Raw genomic sequence first — 14,573 nt, forward strand, 5'->3', positions numbered from 1 at the left:
AGAAAGGACGGCTGAGTGAGAGTAGGAAGTAAGAAATCTGAGGGGATAACAGCTAAGAGAAAGGAGGGGGGCAGAGTGACGGCGGAAAAATCTAGAGCAAAAGAAAAAGTGAGAGGCGACGGCAGAGAGAAAACCGAGAGCAAGGAGTTGGGGAGTGACGGCTGGGAAAAGGTTTTGAGATAAGAGAGAGAGAACTTTAGGAAGAAAAGGGAGAAAACAACGAGAAAGGGAGAGGGAGAGATTGAGAGTTTTGGGAGAAGAGAAGCCCAGAAAAGAAAAGAAAAGCCGCACACGGGAGGTTGACTGCAACCAGTAGCAACTACGAACAGAGGAGGAACCCAACGCCGCCGTTATCGTCTTCAATCTTCATCGGAAAAGTACGGGTTTTTGCAGCAAATCATCTGCTGTCGATCTTTCCTCTTTCATTTGGCCCAAGTTATCTCTTCCTTTGGTTACTCTAGCCCAAGTTAAGTCTTGTTCACTTCATTAGCATCACAAACGGGGGAGGTATAACTTCTTTTATCCTTTTTTGTCCCTCCTATGTGATCCAACGTGCTAAGTGAGAATTGCATGTCTACTTTGCTTTCCTTGCCTTTCCTTAATTCCTTTCATTTATTCATTTGCTTTTGTTTTTATTAAGTTATTCTTTATGGGGTATGTGTACACCTCTTGGCTTGTAATAGATAGGGCTTGGAGAGCATTTTTGTCCATTTTTCCCCTTCCCCTTTTATTTTAGTTAGCAAATGTGATAGGTTCATTAGATTGATTGCTTGCTTTTGTTGCTACGTTTTAATTTGCTTTATTAGGCTCTTGCATTTAGTCGAGCATGCTAAGTGTTATGTGTTACGTGTTTATAGGTGATTGGCATGTCTACTTGCTTTCTATAGTCATAGATGAATGTAATGGATGAATGCACGTCACCACACTAGTCCAACGCTAGTTGTGGCTCATTGTCCCGTTTTCCACTAGTCCAACGCTAGTAGGAATTCATAGATATGGGCTAGTCCAACGCTAGACCCTTAGGGATTTCCCTCACTAGTTCATACTTGCATGTTTCACTATATTTCATTTATTTTTCTTAGTTTTTTTAGCATTTGGCATGCCCCTCCAACCCTTTCCCCTTCATTTTAGGCTTTTGCATCTTCATGCTAGTTATAGGGTACATTTGCTTGAGGGTCCACTTTCGGTAAGGGAAACGAGCGAGTGTGGCTACAAAATAGCCTTAGCACGCTAGTTCTTCCTTCTAATCAAAAGGAAAATTAAAATCATGAAAAAAGAAGTCATTCCCGTACCCGACTTGATGCATTCCTCTAGGTTCATGCACCTCCATTTTACCATATCATTTTTTTATCTACATTTTCTTACTACTTATATTTTTCTCACCCCACATGCCATGTGCACACATTTCTCTTCTTTCCCTATCACTTATTTATTTTCTACCTCACAAATTGCACCCAGTTGTACTTAGATGCATTTACTACCATTATACCATATTTTGATCCACTTTCACACATACACCTTTATTTTCTCAATTGGCACACATGCACTTTTCTTACATTTGCACACATGCACTTTTCTTACGTTTGCACACATGCACTTTTATTACATTTGCACACTTGCATTTACATTTGTATTTTTAGTTTATTTTATTTTGCATTCCTCTTACATTTTCACACTTGCACTCATACTTGAGTCTTCATTTGCATTATTCATGACTTCTATGAGGGCTTTCCTTACTGGCCATCACAATTCATGTGGTTGGGACCAAAAAGCCTCATAAGAAACATTTTTAGATTTAGGATTGCATTTGTTTTCATATCCATTAGTCATATCCAACATGCAACACATACTTTGGGTAGAAAAATTAGAAAAAGAAGGGCTAAGTCACGCAACTAGCTTTGGCTAGGGTAAGGGAGTGCCTTAGGCTTTGCCTTTGCCTTCTCCCTTATCAACTGTGACCCTCGATCCCTTTCTTTGGTTACGTAGATCTAAAAATTCTTTAAAAAGGGTTTTGTTTACTTTTCTTTCCAAAAAATCACTTTTTTGGGTGACTTGGTACACCCTAACTCTATACCAAGTGGCGACTCCATTTTCCATTCAAAAACCCTTTTGAACTATATTGTCTGGCCAAACCGTCGCATTTCACAATCCCACAGCCTTTTATTTTCACTTTCACACACGTTCACATACATATTTCATACACAACTTTCACCACACATCAAAAAGTGGGGCGCGACAGATTGGCGACTCCACTGGGGGACCTCCTAAGTGGGTCCAAGCATTTCATTTAGCCATTCTTTTCCGTTTTCTACCCTTGTTATGCGTAGCGTTTGGATATTAGGGTTGCATTTTCCATTTTAGGACCTTTTGCATTCCGCGCGTATCAACTCACTCCCTCACCTATTTGCGTACGATTGATTTGATGGATGGATGGTTTATTTATGTGATGTGATCTCGTGCTTTGCATTGCATTTGGGTGGGGGACATCACCCTAGAGCCTCGCATTGGTTCTTGATCCCTCCCCTCCAAACGAGCACTAGCATACGTGCATACTGTGAGAACCCGTACTTTTCCCATTTTCTAGGGTTTTATTTATTTAATGGTTTGTTTTCTGCATTTTTTTTAGTAGGAAAATTTTCTAGATATTTTTAATGAGCAGATATAGTTTTTAGATGATTTTTCTAGTATTGGATAGTTTTTGAAAAATTAAGGATATATAACGGACGTGGGACCCGCTAGTGCGAAAAGTTCGGAAAAATTCGGCCAAGGAGGTTAAGTTCCGGATACTGAGTGAAATTTATCGGGTGTCAAGAGATAAGTAGAGGTTGAGATGTGATTGATGTGAGAGGGACTTAAAGGATAGAGATGCTTTAAATGAAGTGACAAGTGTCACCTTAAGAGTGGTTGTAACTTATGACAACTATTCACCTTTTTGACTTATTTGACCAATTGATTAAATATCTCAAAAATTACCAAAAAAATCACCATTTCTTACCTCCATTGTGGCCGGCCACCTTGAGCAAGGAAGAAAGAAAAACTCTTCAAAGTTTGGCATCCATCTAGTGCAAATCATCCAAAGCAATCACTTAGACTTGTTTCTACTCCATAAAATCTCTTCTTTAGGTGTTAGTAAGTGGTTTGGTGAAGTGTTTTGGGAAGCTAAGAGGACAAGCAACTCTTCCTCTCTTGTTTACTAGGTGAGTGATGATTGAACTTTCTCCTTCACTTAATGAAGCTTAATTAGTGCCTAGTGGTAGTTAAAGTGATGAATTTTGTGATTTATTTCTTGGTTTGAGATGAATTGGTGAAGTTTTCAATTTATTGATGAATTTTCTGGTTTAATATGAATGTGATGTTGTGGCTATCCTTGATGATGGGAACTAATGTTTAATGACTCTAGTAGGTGTATATGATAGATAATTGTAACCAATTTCTGGTTTGGAAGGAATTTGAGAAAGTTAGGGTTTTATATCCCCAATTCTGTCCGGTTTTGTATCTCATGGTTAGAGGCCGAATTAGCCTTGGCTTAAAACATGAAAGTTGTAGGTATTGATGTTCTAAAGGTTCCTGTAAAATTTCAGGTCAATTGGAGTAGTGTGGAATGAGAAAAGTCAAAATTACTATTGCTGTTCTGGTTTGATCCGAATGTAGGCAATGCGCCTGTAATTGGCTGTTTTGGCCAGAATTGCTTTGGAATTGGTTGTTGAGGTCTTCTGATGAAATGGAGCTTGATGTCCTAGCTACCATATGCCTTTGGAATTTCTGAATTTGGACCTGTATAGACTGAATTGTACTGATTACAGCATAATGTAGTTTGTGAACCTGTTATTGCGGTTCTGGTTTTGTTTCTTGCATATTTGACCTAGTTGTATTAGGAATTGGACTGAGTGACCTTCTACATTGTTGTAGCCCTGTTTCTTAGCTTCGAAACGGTGGGTCTTCCACCCTCATCCGATAATCGTAGTGAAATTGGTGCCATTACCGCAAAATGAGGACAAAAACTGTTTTTTTTCAGGGCCAAAGCTAGTTACATTTCCAAAATTTCTGGTTTCCTTTAAAATTTGTATATGATTATGGAACCCTATTGGGGTCATGTTTGGCCTTGATTTATGACTCGTTATCGAGTCGTATTGTGACAGCCCCACTTCTCCCAAGGGCGAACCCAAGGGTATCGGCGGCCGCCTGCCTAGCTCGTGCCAGGACTCAAAACTTAAAACAATAAAAGCCAGAAAATTCAAAAAGAGGTCTAGAAACAATCCCAAAAGAGTTATAATTACATTCTCCAAAAGTACCGGCTCACACTATTACATCCTTATAATTACCACAAAACCAAAATGTAGACCCTAAGGAGGGTCCTTATACAAACCACCAAAACCAAAACAAAAACAAACATACTATAAGTCCAACTATTGCAATCAAACCTAACTATGCTAGTGTGTGTGACAAAAGTCCCCGCGTCGGCCCCTGCTAAGGAAAACAAAAGGAATGGGGTAAGCTATATGCTTAGTAAGTAAACAGGGGCAATAGCGTAAATTTCACGTAACAACAGTGACATAGTAAGAGTAAAGCAAAAGCAGAAAAGTAACATCACATAATAAGGATACAGGTGGCTCCAAAGCCAATTCATATGCCATGCGTGATCTCCTGCCGACACTCCGTCGACCACACTTAATGGTCCGTAGAACTTCACTTGTACACCCACCGACACCTTATCACTCTCACTGGCCAGTCACCTCACAAACTTGCCCGGGCGAACGAAATCACAAACTTGAGCTTGAGTCACAAGCTCGGGTTACAAACTTGGTCCACATACTCGGTGAACCGGATTCACAAACTTGGTGACCTCCAACCTGGTTGGACTGACTTCGACCAAGCCCTAACCGGCTCGAATAGTCCATCTAGGTCAAGAGCTCGCCCCAACTCACAAACTTCACAAAATTATTCAAAATCACCCCGAGCCACAAGCTCAAGGGTTTTAGTTCCAAAATGATTCACATCCATATGTCATGTACAAATATGTGCGTAAATTCGGATTTAGAGCGAGTGCGATAAAGTACACCCTCGCCTAAGTACCCTCTTCATACATGTCGAAACACATAAGCAACTAACACATAAGAGTGGCCTGAATACTTACTCAAAATACCAAAAGTAGTACAAAAGCAAAATCGCTTCGCGCGTGTTTGCTAGTAGTGGGCCCCACCGGCTCCGCCTAGCTCACCACTGTCTGAAATAGAAGATTTTATCACTTTATATCACAAACAGTTACTAACAGTCCCAAAACAAGTAAAACGACAAAATTGGCACACGTAATTGCGGAAACGGCAAAAACGGCGCACGCACTCGCGCGGAACGGCAAACGGAAACGGCCAAATCGGCCATCTCAAACCGTTTTGATCAAAAGTTAGGCTAGGAATATCGGATCAAGGTGAGCGAGACACCGTTTCAAAGCTATGACTAAGGCCTACAATAATGTAAAGGTCACTCAGTCCAAATCCTAGCACAACTAGGTCAAAAATGCAGAATACCAAACCAGAACCGCAATTGCAGGTTCCCAAATCACACTATGCTGTAATTAGTCTATTTCAGTCTACACAAGTCCAAATGCATTGATTCCAAAGGCATATGATAGCTAAGACATCCAGCTACATTTCATCAGAAGACACCAACATCCAAATCCAAAGCAATTCTGGTCAAAATGGCCAATTACAAGTGCAGTTTTTGCATTCTGATCAACCCAGAACAGCAACAGTAAAATCGACATATCTCACTCTACACTAATCCAAATGACCTGAAATTTTGCAGGCACTTCAAACTCATCAATACCTACAACTTTCATGTTTTGAGCAAAGTCCAATTCTGTGACAGCCCCACCTTCCCCTAAGGCGTACCAAAGGAGTTAGCGGACTGCCTGCCCAGCTCTCGCCAGGACTACTAAAACGGTCAAACACTAACTCAAGTCGTTCGGGAAAATATTGGCGCGCTTAATCAACCCAATAAATGAGAAACGGGAAAACAAAAGGCAAAATGTAAAGCGAATAGTGGCTGCCACGTCACAATCCGCCAAGATCCCATTGATTACAAGAAATTTCCAACAATCACTGAAAAGAGTATATACAAGCCAAGTACAATCCATTGGATAGGAATACACCCTATTACAAACCACTTTTGTATGGTTACAAGCCAAAAGAAAGCATTTAAATCCAAGTACAACAAAGGTTCCAACTATTGAGGAGCTATACAAAATCTCTCAACTAGCTCCACTCAACTTACTCATCACAGTCAAAAGTCCAAAAGATAATTCCCTGTAAGGAAAACAAAATTTACGAAGTGAGCTTTCGCCCAATGAGGTACTGTCACGTACATATACCAAGATCACATAAACTCAAGAGCATTCAGTCCAAATACGTTCGTCAAGTAAGTAAAAGCAATAACACCCAAATGTAAGGAATAAAAGGATACGGATGGCTCTCAAGAGCCCTTTTCCTCTTTTGCCATACTTGATCTCATCTCATTGACTCTCCGTCAATGTATATCAGGTAATCATGACCGTAGACCCCTCTTTACTCCAATTATCCGTCCACCTCACTTTCCCCTTACCGGGCCCGAACACCACACAGTACAGAATTGGTATTACTCGAGTAAACCGGAATCTAGGGTCTCATACCCAAAGATTCTCAAATACAGTCCCCCTGGCTTGTCAAATGTCCCCGACCAAGTCCTTACTGGCTCGAGTCTATTGACTTCCAATGAGGTAGAGCTCAAAGTAAACAGTACAGATCCAGAGTTACAGTAAAGATCGGCATCCAAGCGACACCAAATCAAAGACAGTCAAGAGTATTCAAGTTATATCATAACCAAACAAGTAGGCCAGAGAGTACGAGAGTGGTAAAGTACACCCTCGCCTCACCTAGTCCAAACAATCATCACAACTAGTCCAAAACACAGAATTCAAGTACAAGAAAGCCACGGAATAACAAATATGTGAGTAGTACACTCACCAAGTCAAACAAAGTAATTTCACAAGTTTTCGCCCGACGTGAGCCTCGGATCACCGGTACGCCCTATAATAATCAAGAAAGTACAATTAAGACTCAAACACGAGTCGAATACCTTTTAATAGGAACTATTAAGGTAAAACCCAAATATAGCTTGGAAATGAAAAATACATAATATTTAGGGTTAAAAGTAGAAACAACCCTAAAATTATTCATTTCTAGTCAATCTCAACCCAACTCACAAGGATCCAATGCCCTAGACACTCGGACAGCATTTCCCCTAAAATTTCAGCTTTTCCAACCTACAAGACACCAATAAAAACCATCCAACACAACCACAAGCACCCAAACAATTCATAAGGCATTCAATATACTTCATTAGGGTCACAATACCCCTCAATAATAGCCAATTAGAAGCTCAACAATCAACCATAGCAAAGCCCCAATTGAAACCCTAAATCTGAAATTTTTCGCACAAGCGGCAATTTTCCGCAATTAACTACAATTAACGCACAAGTGAGCTATAAAACACCATTTAGAACCACCAAATCAAACCCAATCATATCCATCATATGAAAACAGAAAAATTCCAAGAAAAATCAGTAAATTAGGAAACTTCACTCCAATCCACCAAATCTTCCGTACAATCATGTATATAGCTACTATAAGGCACCACTTGGCCAAAATTAGAAACAAAAGATGAGTTTCAAGCAAGATACCTTAGATCTTCAAGAAAGGTTGAAGCTTAGAGGGTTTCCTTCCAAAATAACACCACCAAGGTCTTCAAACACTCCTAGCAAGATGATTCTACGGACTAATTTGGGAATTAATCGGTTAGTTTTCAAGATTTGGCAAGAATTTGTAGATGAAAGGTTGAAGAATTTTTCTCCTTTGCTCCCAAGAAGTTTCGGCCAAGACAAGGCTGAAATGAAGAGCTCTTGGTCAAAATTACACTTTAAGTAAAGTAAGGTAAGTTTGGTCAAAAGTTAGGCAAGCTTGGTCCAACCAAAATTGGACACTTGGCACTTTGTCTTGCTAGAGTTATCTTCTTGTCCCTCCATGGTTAATCCATCTAGGTAACCTCTAATCATCTCCTAACACCTAGTAATGAAATCCCTTTATGAACAATTTAACCGAATTGGCCGAATTTCTCTCACTAAATGCACTAGCGGGTCCCACGTCCAAAATACGTTCCAAATTTCTCACGAACTACCTTATACTAGAAAAATGATTTAAAAACTATATTTACTGATAAAATATTGATAAAAGTAATATAATAAAGAAAATACAAGAAAACGGTGTACAGGCATAAAATAATAAATAAATAAATAATTTTTTTTTCTCTGGGTTCTCACAAATTCGGCCTCTAACCCTATGATCCAAAACCGGACAGAATTAGGGGTTTTGAAACCCTAACATTTCACATTTCAATCCAAATCCAGAATTGGTTGCAATTATCAACAATTCACATCCACTAGAGTCATAACCCCCCATTATCCACCATCATAAACAACCACAACACCATGATCACATTAAACCCGAAAATTCCTCAAAAAAATAAAAACTTCACTAAATCACTTCAAATCAAGAAATAAATCACAAAAGGCTTCACTATCACTACCATTAGGCACAATTTAAGCATCATTAGGTGTAAGGGAATAGTCAATCATCACTTACCTAAGAAACAAGAGAAGAGGAGTTGTAGACCACCTTAGCTCTTCCAAAAACTTCACCAAACTCACCACCAACACCAAATGGAAAAGTTGTATGGAAGGGAAACTAGTTTATGTGATTGATTTAGGTGATTTAAGCTAGTGGAAAGCTTGAAGTTGGAAGAGGTTTTTCTCCTTCTTTGTTAGAGAGAGAGGGCCGGCTATGGTGAAGAAAAAAATGAGGGCATTTTAGTGAATTTTGGAGATATTTAACTAATTGGGTCAAAAGGTCAAAAAGTGGAATAGTAACTCCTAAACTTCAACCCATAAAATGGTGACACTTGTCACACCATTAATGCAATCTTATCACTTCTTTTTTCCTCTCACATCAATCAAATCTCACTCTCTACTTATCTCTTAACACCCGATAAATTTTACACAGTATCCGAAACTTAACCTTATTGGCCGAATTTTTCCGAACTTTTCGCACTAGTGGGTCCCACGTTCATTATATATTCTTAATTTTCAAAAACTCTCCAATACTACAAAAATCATCTAAAAACTATAATTGCTCATAAAATCCACCAAGAAAATATTTCTAAGCCAGAAAATGCAGAAAACATGCAATTAAAGGAACTAAAACCCTAGGAAAATGATTAGGGTTTTTTACGGGTTCTCACACGTATTGTATTTGTTTGCATGTTTTAGGACGTGACGGTGGTTCACGATGTCCTTTTAACGACGGTGCATGAAACATCACCTACTTGATTGGTGAGTATACTACTCACTTGAATGTTTATAATGTGGCTTTGCTATATGTGATTGTGATGCCTTGAAGGCTTGTTTGGCTATTGGAAATGATTAAGGTGAGGGTGTACTTGACCGCCCTCATCCCTTTTTATCCTGTTAATGACTGTTTACCGTTTCACTGTAATACTGCACTTGCTATATGAGATATTGAATTCCATTCATGGAAAACTGTTTGGGTGTCGGTTCGACGAGTATCCAACGGCCCTACTGTATTACTGAGCTCGACCCCGTTGGTAGTCAATTGAATCGAGCCAGCGAGGGCTTGGTCGTGAAAATTGACTAGCCACGGGGACTGAAATGGGAATCTTGTGGTAATGAGACCCTTGGTTCCGGTGTACTCGAGTATCACCAAAAGCTATTGTTTGGAGTGCGGGCCCGGTTGGGGGTATGTTGGGTGGAAGGAATGAAAGTGAAGTGAGGTCTACGGTCGGGTATTCTTAAACATTGACGGAGGGTCAATGAGGTTGGATCAAGAATGTAAGCGTGGAAATGGGCTCTTGAGAGCCGTCCGTATCCTTTTACTGATTTGTTTTATTCCTTAATTGTGTACTTGAAACGAAAGGTTATGCTTAAGTGATCTTTGTTGCTTATGTGATAGTATATCACTGGGCTTAAGCTCATTCCGTTCCATTTGTTTTCCTTACAGGGATATAATTACTTTTGGGATTGGATTGGATAGTCGATTGCCAAGTTGAGCTAGTGTAAATGTCTTTTGTTTAGCTTGTTGAATGAAACCCTAATGTGTATTGGGTTCATTTTCTTTTGATTGGCAAACCGAACATGTATATCCATGATGAATGGTTTTTGGCATGCCATTTGGTTGTAAATGTTGAATTTCAATGTATATATATGTTGGATTGATGTTTGGTTGAACTCCGGATTCTGACGTGGCCGGTACTGTTCATCATCGGCTTCGATTTTCATTTTTTTTATTTTATTTTGTGATTTTGACTTGTTTGTGTGACAGCCCCACTTTCCCCTAAGGCGAACCAAAGGAGTTAGCGGACTGCCTGCCCAGCTCTCGCCAGGACTACGGATCAAATTAGAGCTATCCGCTTCAATCCGGAACTTACAAACTCGCGTAAACAAATCAAAATAGTAAAACAACCCAAGATAAAATGAAAAGAAATCCGGAGCCGGCCATGAATAGTAACCGACCCGTCAGAACCCAACCGAAATAGCTAACAAACATTTACATCTGAACTTTAGCGTTTACAAATCAAAATGACATACAAAAGCTTTCAAAAGATAATACATATACACGGTTTGCCAAATCAAAAGAGAAACGCCCCAAAAGTACACTTAGGGTTTTAATACATGAGCTATACAAAAGATATGTTCAACTAGCTCAAGTCGGCAACCGATTATCAAGTCCAGTCCAAAAGTATTTATTTTCCTGTAAGGAAAACAAAAGGGACAGAACGGGGTGAGCTTGCGCTCAATGAGGTACCAAACAGATAGCAGAAAAAATCATGGCATTTCACATTTTCAAATCAGATACACATGCCAGATGTAAAGCAAAGGAACCAATGATTCAAATCAAAAGGATACGGGTGGCTCTCAGGAGCCAAATTTCCAGCGCAGTACTTGATCCAAATTGGTTGACTCTCCGTCAACGTATATAGAACCAAAACGTCCGTAGACCCCTCTTTACACCGAATTCCGTCCACCAAACACCCCTTTACCGGGCCCGCTCACCGTAACCGAACAGAAATGGTAATACTCGAGTATACCGGAATCAAGGGTCTCAATACCCAAAAATCCCCGAACAGACTACCGTGGTTCGTTATCTAATCGTCCAGGCCCTTGCCGGCCCGACTCGAATAACTTAGCCACAGGATTGAGCACATAAGTCATAGAAATCCGAACAGATGCAGACACAGATAACAGATTCAGATACAGATACAGAATAGCAGATTCAGATAGCAGATTCAGACGGCAGATTTAGATAGGCACTCAAAATTGGCATATGAACAGATAGAAGAACGAGTGTGATAAAGTACACCCTCGCCTCCATTTTATAAAAACAGTATTTGGCTTCACTAGTCATAAACCAAGTATTCAGATATTCAGATATTTCACATAATGGGTAGCAGGTAGTGGAACACTCACCGGCTCAACTTCAAAAGTTTTCACTTCAGATTGGCCTTAATCGCCAAGAAACCCTAAAATAATCAAAATAAACCAATTGAAGGTTTTACTTCCAGAATCGAGTAAACAGAATGCACATGTGAGGCTCGACTACTAGTCGTATGCCTCGCCAAATAATTACCAATGCAAGGGTGCAAAACATGATTTTCTTAGAAACGAAAAGGTAACATAAAGACTTAGGCGCAAACAACCCAAAAGTCTTTCATTTCCACAAAAGGCAAATCCAACTTAAAGGAACCAAACGGCCTATAAAATCGGGCAGCACCTCCCCTAAATTTTCTTACTTTTCCAGCCATTAAGGCTTCATTATATCCTCAAATCAGTCCCAACATTTCACACAAGAGTCACCTTATTTCCCAAAAGCCGTTCACTAGGCTCAAAGCAGTACAAGTACAAAAGTTAGCTAGGAAACAACCGAAATGAAAGCAAGCCCTAAAAGAGACTCGATAACGAGTCATAAACCAATGCCAACCACAACCCCAATAGGGTTTCATATGCATAAATGAGCATAATAGCAAACCAGAAATTAGAAAATGGCCTTAGTCTTGGCCCCAAATAGAAAACTGTTTTGCCCTTATTATGCGGTAATGGTGTAAAATTCTCTACGGTTATCGGATGGGGGTGCAAGATGCACCGTTTCGAAGCTATGAAACAGAGCTACAATAATGTAGAAGGCCACTCAATCCAGTTCCTAACACAACTAGGTCAAATATGCCAAATACTAACCCAGAATTCCCAAAACAGGTTTGCAAAACACAGAAAACTGTAATCGGTATATCTCAGTCCATACAAGTCCAAATGCCGAAATTCCAAAGGCATAAGTTAGCTAAGACATCCAGTTACATTTCATCAGAGACACCAACTTCAAAATCCAAACCAATTCCAGTCAAAATAGACAATTACTATCGCAGTTCGCACATTTTGTTCACACAGAACAGCAACAGTAAAAACGGCATAACTCACTCTACACTAATCCAAATGACCTGAAATTTTGCAGGCACTTCAAAATCATCTATACCTACAACTTTCATGTTTTGAGAAAAGTCCAATTCGGCCTCTATCTATGACCTAAAATTTGGGACAGAATGTTCAACCAAGAACCCTAATTTTCCAGAAATTCTTCCAAATACAAAATTGATTGCAATTTTCTATCATATGCACCTACTAGAGCCAAAGCCCCTTATTACCAACCATCAAAAACAACCACACCATCAAGATCATATGAAACCAGAAAATCATCAATAAAATGGAAAACTTCACCAAATCACTTCAAACCAAGATAAAAACCAGAAATTTCAACACTTTAATCACTAATAAGCATAACTTAGGCTTCATAAGGTGTAAGAGGGTGTTCAAGCTTCACTTACCAAGAAACAAGAGAGAGGAGGATGTTGGACACCTTAAACCTTCAAACAAGCTTCACTACAACACTCACTAACATCAACTAAAGAGATTTTATGGAGTAGAAATAGATGGAAGCAAGTATTTTGGGTGATTTGAGCTAGTTGGGACTTGAAAATTGAAGAGGTTTTCTTCCTTTCTTAGCACAAGAGGGCCGGCCATCCAAGAGTGAAAAATGGTGATTTTTGGGCAATTTTTGGATATTTAATCCTTTGGTCAAAAAGTCAAAATTGTGAATAGTAAATCTTAAAATTCACCCAATGAGAAAGTGACACTTGTCACTCTCATTAATGCATTCCTATCTTTCTTTTCTCTCTCACATCAATCATTTCACACACTCTACTTATCTCTTAGCACCCGATAAATTTTACACAGTATCCGAAACTTAACCGTATTGGCCGAATTTTTCCGAACTTTTCGCACTAGTGGGTCCCACGTCCAATATATATTCTTAATTTTTTAAGAACTCACTAATGCTAGAAAAATCATCTAAAAACTATAATTGCTCATAAAATCCACCAAGAAAATATTTCTAAGCCAGAAAATGCAGAAAACATGCAATTAAGGAAACTAAAACCCTAGGAAAAGATTAGGGTTTCTACGGGTTCTCACAGTTTGCGCCCGTTGGTGTGTTCCGGAACGTATTAGATCGACGTAAACTGATCCGTTAGTCCTGGCGAGAGCTGGGCAGGCAGTCCGCTAACCCCTTTGGTTCGCCTTAGGGGAAGGTGGGGCTATTACAAGTGGTATCAGAGCCACTTCGCGTGGTCTCTGCGCGGAGTGAGACTGGGCCAAGTGGTGTTGTGGTCCTAATTTCATGAATATGTCTAAGTGCTCGTTTGAGCATAAGTTATGAACCGGGCATGTGATAAGTGTACGAATCATTATCATGGGACTCGAGGAAGTTAGGTATGTATGTCGGGTAGGAATCTTTAATAAGGATGGTTTACTCTTGGGACCGGCCGGCTCGAGTTGTGAATTATCTTAGATGGGATTCTTGCGCCCGGATACGAAAGATATGAGGGCCTAGGTTAGAAAGGATTTGGTGAACTAGAAAGGCCATTCCTCGGTGGATCGTCTATGTTTGTACTTGACTTAACTGGCTGTATATATGTGTGTGGCTTAATTTTGACCGGCTTGTATATATATGTTTTGATCTTGTTTGGAATGTATAAATGTGTGTTATCATAAAAGTTTTGAGTGTTACTTACATGCATCGTGCTTATTTTGGTTTAGTATTATTGCCTAGACCAAGTAAAACTCATGGAAGGTACACGGAGTGGTCGGGGACGTGGGCGCGGAACTAGACAACCCACACCGGTTAGAGGTATGGGGGAAACCTCTACTGGACCCAATCTGGAACCGCAAGTAAACCCTAATGTGCAAATAGCTGCTGCTATGCAGCAAATGACAGACTTGCTAGCACAAGTGGTGCAGCAACAGGGCCAAAACCCAAACCCTAACCCTGGTACCATATCGAGAGCGAAGACAGAGCTCTCGAACGATTCCAAAAGTTCGCTCTGCCAAAGTTTGTTGGGGGACCCGACCCAGACGTTGCCGAAAG

The sequence above is a fragment of the Coffea arabica genome, chromosome 1c, assembly GCF_036785885.1.
Source record: "Coffea arabica cultivar ET-39 chromosome 1c, Coffea Arabica ET-39 HiFi, whole genome shotgun sequence".
Lineage (NCBI taxonomy): Eukaryota > Viridiplantae > Streptophyta > Magnoliopsida > Gentianales > Rubiaceae > Coffea > Coffea arabica.